General features: G+C 45.2%; 1 pseudogene; it reads left to right on the forward strand.

The window, feature by feature from the left end:
- The first annotated feature begins 289 nt into the window (after positions 1-289).
- LOC116272875 lies at positions 290-8,469 on the forward strand (annotated as a pseudogene).
- Positions 8,470-9,683: the final 1,214 nt, after the last annotated feature.

Here is a 9,683-nt window from a genome sequence, read left to right on the forward strand (position 1 = left end):
CCTCAGCCTTCCAAAGTGCTGGGATTACAGGCATGAGCCACTGCACCCGGCCACTTTAGACTATTTATGACCGTAAATGTTAGTGCTGGAATCCAACTCTAAAAACTTTATTCCTTTGGAAAACACACCTCCCTCCCACCTCAAAAAAACCCCCCAAACACACAAGATGGGCATGAGGTAATATTGAAAGACATGACAATATCATCATTCCTGATTTAAAAGTTGGAAACGTGGTGAACCTAGAAGTATTTATTGCTGGATTTGTCTTCAGGTTCTGTTGTCCAGTTTTCTAGTGCCCGACCTCGTCTGGGTTACTTTGCAGCTACTTTTGCATTACAATGGCCTTGGTGAGACTGGCAGACGGGATTAACTGAGAATTCACAAGGGTGGGGGTGTGCCCACCAGGAGGTGTGGGTCGAAGGGTGATAGAGCCTTCATTATAAATCTAGAGACTCCAGGCTTTTAACATTGTGCTGGACTGAGCTGGTTGCCTCCTGTTGCTGTGAAGGCGACTCACTTCATCCCAACTTCTTGATACTTTCGCTCCTGGAGGTCATATTTCTCTAAGATCTTCCAGAAAAAAGTCTTAAAGCCATCTTAGCCTTTTTTCCAGTCCACTTCTTAAATTTTTCCTACTCTTCTCCAATAATGACATGAGTGTGAATCCAGCTTGTCCATAAAACCTGCCTTGCTCCGAAGCATCCGACTGTAAAGACTGGTCACCTCCACCTGCGGTTTGTGGGTCTGAAGAAAACCATCCATCCTTGCAAATGTCTTCTGCTGAGATGCCTCACACAGAGACTGGTAAGAAAGAAATTTATCCTTGAAAGGCCAAGTTCCTTAAGAGAAAAGGGAAGTAGAGAGGGTTAAGGGATCCTTTCCCTCTTGAGCATTAATACCCTATTACTATAAGCAAGTGGTTAATATAAACTAATCCTCTGGAGAAAACTAGCCTAATTGTGGGGAATGGTGGCACTCTGCCCCTTTAATCCGTGTCCCCCAGGTCCAGGATTATGCACTGAGTTGAAGCTGACACAGAATCGGCAGCTGAACAGCGAAAGTAAATTTGAGAACCCATGGCTTAGGAGGCTAGGTGGAAACAAAGTTGAATGAAGCAGGGATGCGCACACCCCTTACATAGCACTGACACACAGCTAGAAGATGTTACTGCTAATTAACTAGAAGACCTAACATCATAGCCTGTGGACCAGCATGATGTTTCTTTTGTTTTGCCAAAATGGCATGGGTAGATCAATGTGATGAGCTTTCTGTAATTAATATATAATTTGTGTAATTCTTCTACGTCTTTAACGGCTGGCTCTTCTATTCTTGGGTTTGTGGATGTTACTGGGCAGCTCTGAGTTTGGGTAGGGAGCACCTCCCACAAGCCATTTCTCCTCAAGTCCTGGGAAGTGTTGACCCAATCTCTACTTCATGAAAGATAATTCTAGAAAGTTTAGTCTACTGATAAAATAAATAGGACCGTAGCTAGAAGTCCAGTTTGGCCTTCAAAACCTGTGCTAGTACTGGCTCTGACTGGTAGCCGCAAGGGTGGGGGTACCTGGGATACCTTATTATTGTTTCACTACTACCTTTTGAAAATCATCCTTTCAGTATAGCTTTAAAAACTCAAGAATGACCCTAACTTTACCAAGAATGCCATTGTACACTTTCGACACTGTAAAATAGCCAGTGCGCATTTATATTATGACTAATGCCAAAAAGAGTAGGTTGTGGAAAAGGGAGGCGAACACGGATTGCCATATTTGAGCCTTGAGATCTGGAATTGCCCTGCTTTTCCTTTGAGAATCAGGGACTCCCTCTGCCACCCAGGCTGGAGTGCAATGGTGTGATCATGGATCACTGCAGCCTCAACCCTGGGGTCAGTGATCCTCTTGCCTCAGCCTACCAAGTACTAGGAAGAGAGGTGTGCTTCACTGTGCCCAGCTAATTTAAAAATTCTTTTTGTAGAGATGGGGTCTCACTTGGTAGCCCAAGCTGGCCTCGAACTCCTGACCTCAAGTGCTCCTCCAGCTGGGATTACAGATATTGAGCCACTGCACCAGGCTATTCACTCAGTTTTTCTAAACTTCGTGTTAATATTCTTGCCTTTATAATTTCAAATGTTAAAAATACAGTGCTGGGTTTGGGAATGAGCATGTTTTCTTTAGCACACTTCAAGTGTCAGTTTGGATAGCTAGCTAATATTTAAGATTTCCCCTAATTCTAATCAATAGTTGATGACTTCCTTTGCTTTTCAGGTCTACTTGCAAGAAGCAGGAGACTGAATTTTTGCTGCTTTAGAGCTTTTTCATTTGTTCTGTGACTGCAGGGTAGAATTGAGAGTTGAACACTGGGGTCACCGCAGACCAAATACATATTTAAGTGACAACTGAAACTAGGTAGTATAGAAAATTAATTTCTAGTTACAAAATCAGTATATGCCAGGCCCTATGCTAGACCATTTTAATTGGTTACCTCATTTTAATAAACGAAGGAATAATTTTGGAGATGAGGTCAGAGAGCTAGTAAAGGAAAATCCTGGATTGAAACAGAAGCCTATCAAAATTCACATATCCTGCTGGTTCTAGCATTGAGAGCTGGGCAGTGAGTTGCTGGCTTTATTTTTTATTTTTTGAGACAACAGTCTCATTCTATTGCCCGGGCTGGAGTGCAGTGATGCAACATTGGCTCACTGCAACCCCTGTCTCTATGGTTCAAGTGATTCTCCTGCCTCAGCCTTCCTAGTAGCTGGGATTACAGGCTAGTGCCACCACTCCTGGCTAATTTTTGTAATTTGTAGTAGAGCTGGGATTTCACCATGTTGGCCATGCTGGTCTTGAACTCCTGACCTCAAGTGATCTGCCCGCCTCCACCTTCCAAAGTGCTGGGATTACAGGTGTGAGCCACCACGCCCAGCCAAGATACTGGTACTATAGGATCCCCAGATTCATGTCATTTAAAAAATCACTTAGGTGGCAATGAAGATCATAAACAGAAAGTGATTTAAGGTGAGATGCAATAGGGGGGAATTGGTGGATCTCCATTCTGACCGATTAACAGCCAGTGTGTGGGCTTTTGAGCATCAATTTAAAGCAAAAAGTGGTATCCCTGCTTAGCAATGATATTGGCCATGCCGTTACAGATCTCTCCCGACTCGGTCCACTATGTGCAAAATACCGATAAGACTTCTTGGCTCAATATGGTAGAAAGCTTGCCGAAGTGTCCAGGGTTGGTTAAGAAGGTGCTTATTGGCCGGGCATGGTGGCTCACACTTGCAATCCTAGCACTTTGGGAGGCTGAGGTGAGCGGATTACCTGAGTTCAGGAGTTCAAGACCAGCCTGGACAACATGGCGAAACCCCCATCTCAACTAAAATACAAAAAATTAGCCAGGCGTGGCGGCGTGCACCTATAGTCCCAGCTACTCGGGAGGCTGAGGCAAGAAAATTGCTTGAATCCTGGAGGCAGAGGTTCAGCGAGCTGAGATTGCACCACTGTACTCCAGTCTGAGCGACAGAGTGAGATTCTGTCTCAAAAAAAAGAAAAGATGCTTATCATGGGCCAGGTGCGGTGGCTCACGCCTCTAATCCCAGCACTTTGGGAGGCCTAGGTGGGCAGATCATTAGGTCAGGAGTTCAAGACCAGCCAGGCCAACATAGTGAAACCGTGTTTCTACTAAAAATACAAACAAATTAGCCAGATACGGTGGTGCGAGCCTGTAGTCCCAGCTACTCGGGAGGCTGAGGCAGGAGAATCGCTTGAACCTGGGAAGTGGAGGTTACAGCCAGCTGAGATTGTGCCACTACACTCCAGCTTGGGCAACAGAGTGAGACTTTGTCTCAAAAAAAAAAAAAAAAGGTGCCATGGCCGGGTGCAGTGTCTTACGCCTGTAATCCCTGCACTTTGGGATGCCAAGGCGACTAGATCACTTGAGGTCAGGAGCTCAGGACCAGCCTCCCCAACATGGTGAAACCCTGTCTCTACTATGAGAATCTCTCTCTCTCTTTTTTTTTTTTTTGTTTGAGACAGTTTTGCTGTTGTTGTCCAGGCTGGAGTGCAATGGCACGATCTCGGCTCACCGCAGCCTCCACCTCCCAGGTTCAAGCGATTCTCCTGCCTCAGCCTCCAGAGTAGCTGGGATTACAGGCATGTGTCAACACACCTGGCTAATTTTGTATTTTTAGTAGAGACGGGGTTTCTCCATGTTGGTCAGGCTGCTCTTGAACTCCTGACCTCAGATGATCCACCTGCCTTGGCCTCCCAAAGTGCCGGAATTACAGGTGTGAGCCACCGCGCCTGGCGAGAATCTCTTGAACCTGGGAAGGGTAGGTTGCAGTGAGCCGAGATCACCCCACTGCACTCCAGCCTGGGCGTCAGAGCCAGACTTTGTCTCTAAATAAATAAATAAGAAGGCGCTTATTACCTAGATCTCGGGTTGTGGGAATTATCAAAGTACTCTGAAAACAATTTTTTTACCAAGATATTTTAATATTTGAAGAAAGTTTTAGAGAAGAGCATCCTTTTATTTGTTCCCAACAGTCTCTCCTCTTCCTTACTCCACGGATCTGCTTATTCAGGACAGCCCCGATTCTTCCACCAGTCCCAAAGGCAAACAATCCGCTTCTGCAGAGAATAGTGCCACAAAAAAGGAAGACAAGGTCCTGGTCAAGAAACAGACCAGAACTTTGTTCTCTTCCGCCCAGCTGTGTGTACTCAATGATAGATTTCAGAGACTGAAATACCTCAGCCTCCAGCAGATACAAGAACTTTCCAACATCCTGAACCTTAGCTACAAACAGGTAGGCTTGTTTTGTCATTGCAATAAGGTGAACAAAAATTAGACTAATTTGCATGGCTAAGATCTCTGTGGATGCACATAGATATGTGTGGTATGTGTTAGCACACCCTCTCTTGCAATAATTTAAGTATGAAGATGATGTATGTTACAGCTTAACCCTTCGCCTTTCACCTTAATAGAGTTTTTATTTTATTTTATTTTATTTTATTTTATTTTATTTTATTTTGAGATGGAGTCTGGCTCTGTCATCTGGGCTGGATTGCTGTGGCACCATCTGGGCTCACTGCCTCAGCCTCCCAAGTAGCTGGGATTACATGGTCCTGCCACCACGCCCAGTTGATTTTTGTATTTTAGTAGAGACAGGGTTTCACCATGTTGGCCAGACTGGTCTCAAACTCCTAACCTGAGGTGATCTGCCTCCCTTGGCCTCCCAAAGTGCTGGGATTACAGGCATGAGCCACCATGCCTGACTTCAATAGTTTTTAAAAAAATGAGCAACGCCTCCCAATCCCAAACAATAGGAATATATCTTCATCACACCAATTTGTACTTTTATTTCTTATCCTTGAGGTTAGATTCTAAGCCCTAAAGATATCCAAACTAGTATTAGATCCAGTTATCTATAGCCAGAGACAGCTTCTATCAAGTTGTCCTTAGCAGCCAAGGTTTTTAAAATGTCTTTTCTCAAGGAAGAGCAATAGGAAAAAAGAAAGAAACCTCTCCTGATTAGTCTCCAAACTAATACTCACCCTCCACTCAAATTGACTGATAGGCATAATGGAACTCAGAACATGTGGTTTCAAAACGAGAAAACATCCTACTGTGGAGAGGAGGAGGGAGAGGGAAGGTTAAAGAAGTGGCCCAGACTGGAAACTGAGTACATTTCACCTCCCTCATCTCACATCTCTGGCTGTATGTTCAGGAGGCAGTTTAGGAGGCAAATCCTGGCTATTCTTGTGGAGTACCCAAATACCTAGTCGTCTGCTGTATTACATTGGCTAGCCCTTCCCAGCAGCTTCCCAAGGCAGCCTCCCAAGTCACTGGCAGGAGAATTTGGCTGGAACTGCAAGCAGGACTGCAGAGATTCCTCCACAGCTAGAGAAGGACTACCGTTCCAGGCCTGATTGTTCCGCCCAGGACTGGGCACCAGGTCCGAGTGTTCCAGGAGTGGGTTGCCCAGGACTGGATGTTCTGGGTCCATGTTCCAGGATGAATTGTTCCAGGTCTGGTTGCTCCACGGAGGAAGGTTCTTCACCTCTTTCTTTCATTATATATCTATTATGTGAATGTGATATAACTTAACCAGTTTCTTTTCTTGCACAGACCAATATTGTGAAAATCTTTCCAACATTCCCTTTATCAAAAAGAATTATGGACTGGGCACGGTGGTTCACACCTGTAATCCCAGCACTTTGGGAGGCCAAGGCAGGCAGATCACCTGAAGTCAGGAGTTCAAAACCAGCCTGGCCAACATGATGAAACCCCCGTCTCTACTAAAAGTACAAAAAATTGCTCGGCGTGGTGGTGGCTGCCTGTAATCCCAACTACTCAGGAGGCTGAGGCAGGAGAATTGTTTGAACCCAGGAGGCGGAGGTTGCAGTGAGCCGAGATCTTGCCACTGCACTCTAGCCTGGGCAAAAGGGCAAGACTCCGTCTCAAAAAAAAAAAAAAAAAGACGTAACTCCACTTTTCAGGTTAGGACAATTCCTAACTTACACTGGTTCTCGTTAAAATAAAAACTGTCTTTTCTTTTTCCTTTTTTTCTTTCTGCCAGTAGCCTCCAGTTTGTTTTGTTTTTAACCTTTATTTTTTATCGAAAATGGTAATTTCTCTTTTTTCTTCTTCTTTTTTAAGACAGTCTTTCTCTGTTGCCCAGGCTGGAATGCAGCTGTGCAATCTCGGCTCACTGCACCCTCCACCTCCCAGGTGCAAGTGATCCTTCCATCTCTGTGCCTGAGTAACTGGGACCACAGGCACACACCATTACGCCTGGCTAATTTTTTTTTTTGAGAGGGAGTCTGGCTTTGTCGCCCAGACTGGAGTGCAGTGGCGTGATCTCGGCTCACTGCAAGCTCCGCCTCCCGGGTTCAGGCCATTATCTTGCCTCAGCCTCCTGAGTAGCTGGGACTACAGGTGCCCGCCACCACGTCTGGCTAATTTTTTTTTTATGTATAATTAGTAGAGACAGAGTTTCACCGAGTTAGCCAGGATGGTCTCGATCTCCTGACCTCGTGATCCGCCCCCGTCGGCCTCCCAAAGTGCTGGGATTACAGGCGTGAGCCACCAAGTATGCCAGACTAATTTTTTAAATTTTTGTAGAGACCGGGTTTCACCATTTTGGTGAGGCTGGCCCGAACTCCTGGGCTTAAGCAATTCGCCCACCTTGGCTTCTCAAAGTGTTGGGATTACAGGTGTGAGACATGGCGCCTTGCCAGGAATAAAAGTTAGTGATATTCTTTGATTCAAGGAACATCTGTATTACTAATATTTTGTAATTTCTGTCACTTTTTCCTGCAGGTGAAGACCTGGTTCCAGAACCAGAGAATGAAATCTAAGCGGTGGCAGAAAAACAACTGGCTGCTAACAGCAATGGTGTGACTCAGGTAACAGGAAAGTTTATTCTGTTCTTTCCCTTTCAGTGATCCTTCAATCTTGTCCATCCCTGAAACACAACGCCATCACAGACAGTTGGCTTTCGTCCTTGTACCCTTTCTGTTAATCCCTCCTTCTCTTTCAGAAGGCCTCAGCACCTACCTACCCCAGCCTCTACTTTCCTGCCGCTCAGGGATGCCTGGTGAACCTGACTGTCCTTCCTGGAGCAACCAGACCTGAACAATTCATCCTGGAGCAACCAGATTCCAGAACATCCAGTCCTGGAGCCACCACTCCTGGAACGCCTTCAGACCTGGTGCACTCCAGTCCCGGAACACCAGGCCTGGAACAGTCCCTTCTAACTGTGGAGAGGAATCTCTGTAGCCCTGCTTGCAGTTCCAGCCAAATTCTCCTGCCAGTGACTGGAGGCTGCCTTGGAAGCTGCTGGGGAAGGCCTTAATGTCATACAGCAGACGATCAGGTATTTGAGTACTCCACAAACCATGGATTTACTCCTAAACTACCTGCACGAACATGCAACCTGAAGATGTGTGAAGATGAGTGAAATTGATATTACTCAATTTCAGTCTGGGCACTGGCTGAACCTTCCTCTCCCCTTCTCCCCTTCCTGATAGAATTTTTCTAGTTTGGAAACCACACGTTCTGGGTTCCATTATGCCTATCCAGTCAATTTGATGGAGGGTGAAGTACGGTTGGAGCCTAATCAGAGATGTTTCTTTCTTTCTTTTTTTTTTTTTTCCTGTTGGATCTTCCTGGAGAAAAGGCATTTTAATAACCTTGGCTGCTAAAGACAACTTGATACTAGGTGTCTCTGGCTCTAGATAACTAGATCTGATACTAGTTTGGGTACCTTTAGGGTTTAGAATCTAACCTCAAAAATAAGGAGAAAAAAAAAGAATAAGACATAAAAGTACAAATTGGTGTGATGAAAATATATTCCTATTGTTTGGAATTGGGAGGCTTTGCTTATTTTTTAAAAAACTCTACTGAGGCCGGGCGTGGTGGCTCATTCCTGTAATCCCAGGTCTTTGGGAGGCCTCCGGTTAGGAGTTCGAGACCAGTCTGGCCAACATGGCGAAACCCTGTCTCTACTAAAATACAAAGATTAGCTGGGCGTGGTGGCAGGCACCTGTAATCCCAGCTACTCAGGAGGCTGAGCCCAGATGGTGCCACAGAAATCCAGCCTGGATGACAGAGCCAGACTCCATGTCAAAATAAAATGAAATAAAGTAAAAACCTTATTGAGGCGAAGGGTGAAGGGGTAAGCTGTAACATACTTCATTGATTTCCTCAGCCCTTTTTGGCTCTGTTTTACTATAGCCCCTATTTTGTTGATTATGCTAATATTTGTGGAAAGAGATCTTGTGTTTGCTGCATTATGACATCAGTACTACTTTGGCTGGTTTAAGTACTAAGGAATAAAACAACCATTTTTCCTTTAGTTGACTTTGGCCTGAATTCTCCTAGTGTTTCAATCAGTAAAAATACAGCTTAAACAAAAATCTTTGTTAAGTTTTTGGTTGGGGTGAGGGAGTAAATTAGCTGAGAAGACGGCTATCTTAGAAGTAAATAGAAAAAGCTGAACGTGGAGGCCCACAGGTCCCAGCTCTGGGAGGCAGTGGTCAGCTGAGGTCCTGAGGGCCTTCACTCCAGCCCACAAGGGGCAGCAGTGAGTCCCTGTCCCGGGCAAAAATGGATAGAATTGAGTAAGTGGCTGGGCAAGGTGGCTCATGCCTATAATCCCAGCACTTTGGGAGGCTGAGCTAGTGGACTGCCACGAGGTCAGGGGCCTGAGACCAGCCTGGCCAACATGCCAAAACACCGCTCCCCTACTAAAATACAAATAATCTCCATATTGCAGGCTGCAGGAGCTGAGCTCAGAATAGATTGATTCTGACTTCGAGTGGATCTGCCTGCTGCTGGCCTCCCAAAGTGTTGCTGGGATTTAGGTGGAGCCACCAGCCTCCACTCTTTTGTTTTAAGATGGTGCGGTCACTTAATATCTAATAAAATTATTGATTCTTACAAAGGACAGATAATGAAGCTCCAATAGAATTTGAGGAAGACAACGGTAATTAAGAGCCTAGAAATTCTGGAAAAAAAAAATATCTGGCTTCTATTTCCAGATTAAGTTCAGCTACAAACATGGGAGTAGTTTATATTTCTATTATCCTGTTGAGAATCTGATGTGGGTGATACTCACCTCCCACCTGGCTGAAAGGATAATCTTTTTTTGAGGGAGTTTCACTGCTGCCAGGCTGGAGTGCAGC

This window comes from Papio anubis, unplaced genomic scaffold (genome assembly GCF_008728515.1).
Source record: "Papio anubis isolate 15944 unplaced genomic scaffold, Panubis1.0 scaffold240, whole genome shotgun sequence".
Classification (NCBI taxonomy): Eukaryota; Metazoa; Chordata; class Mammalia; order Primates; family Cercopithecidae; genus Papio; species Papio anubis.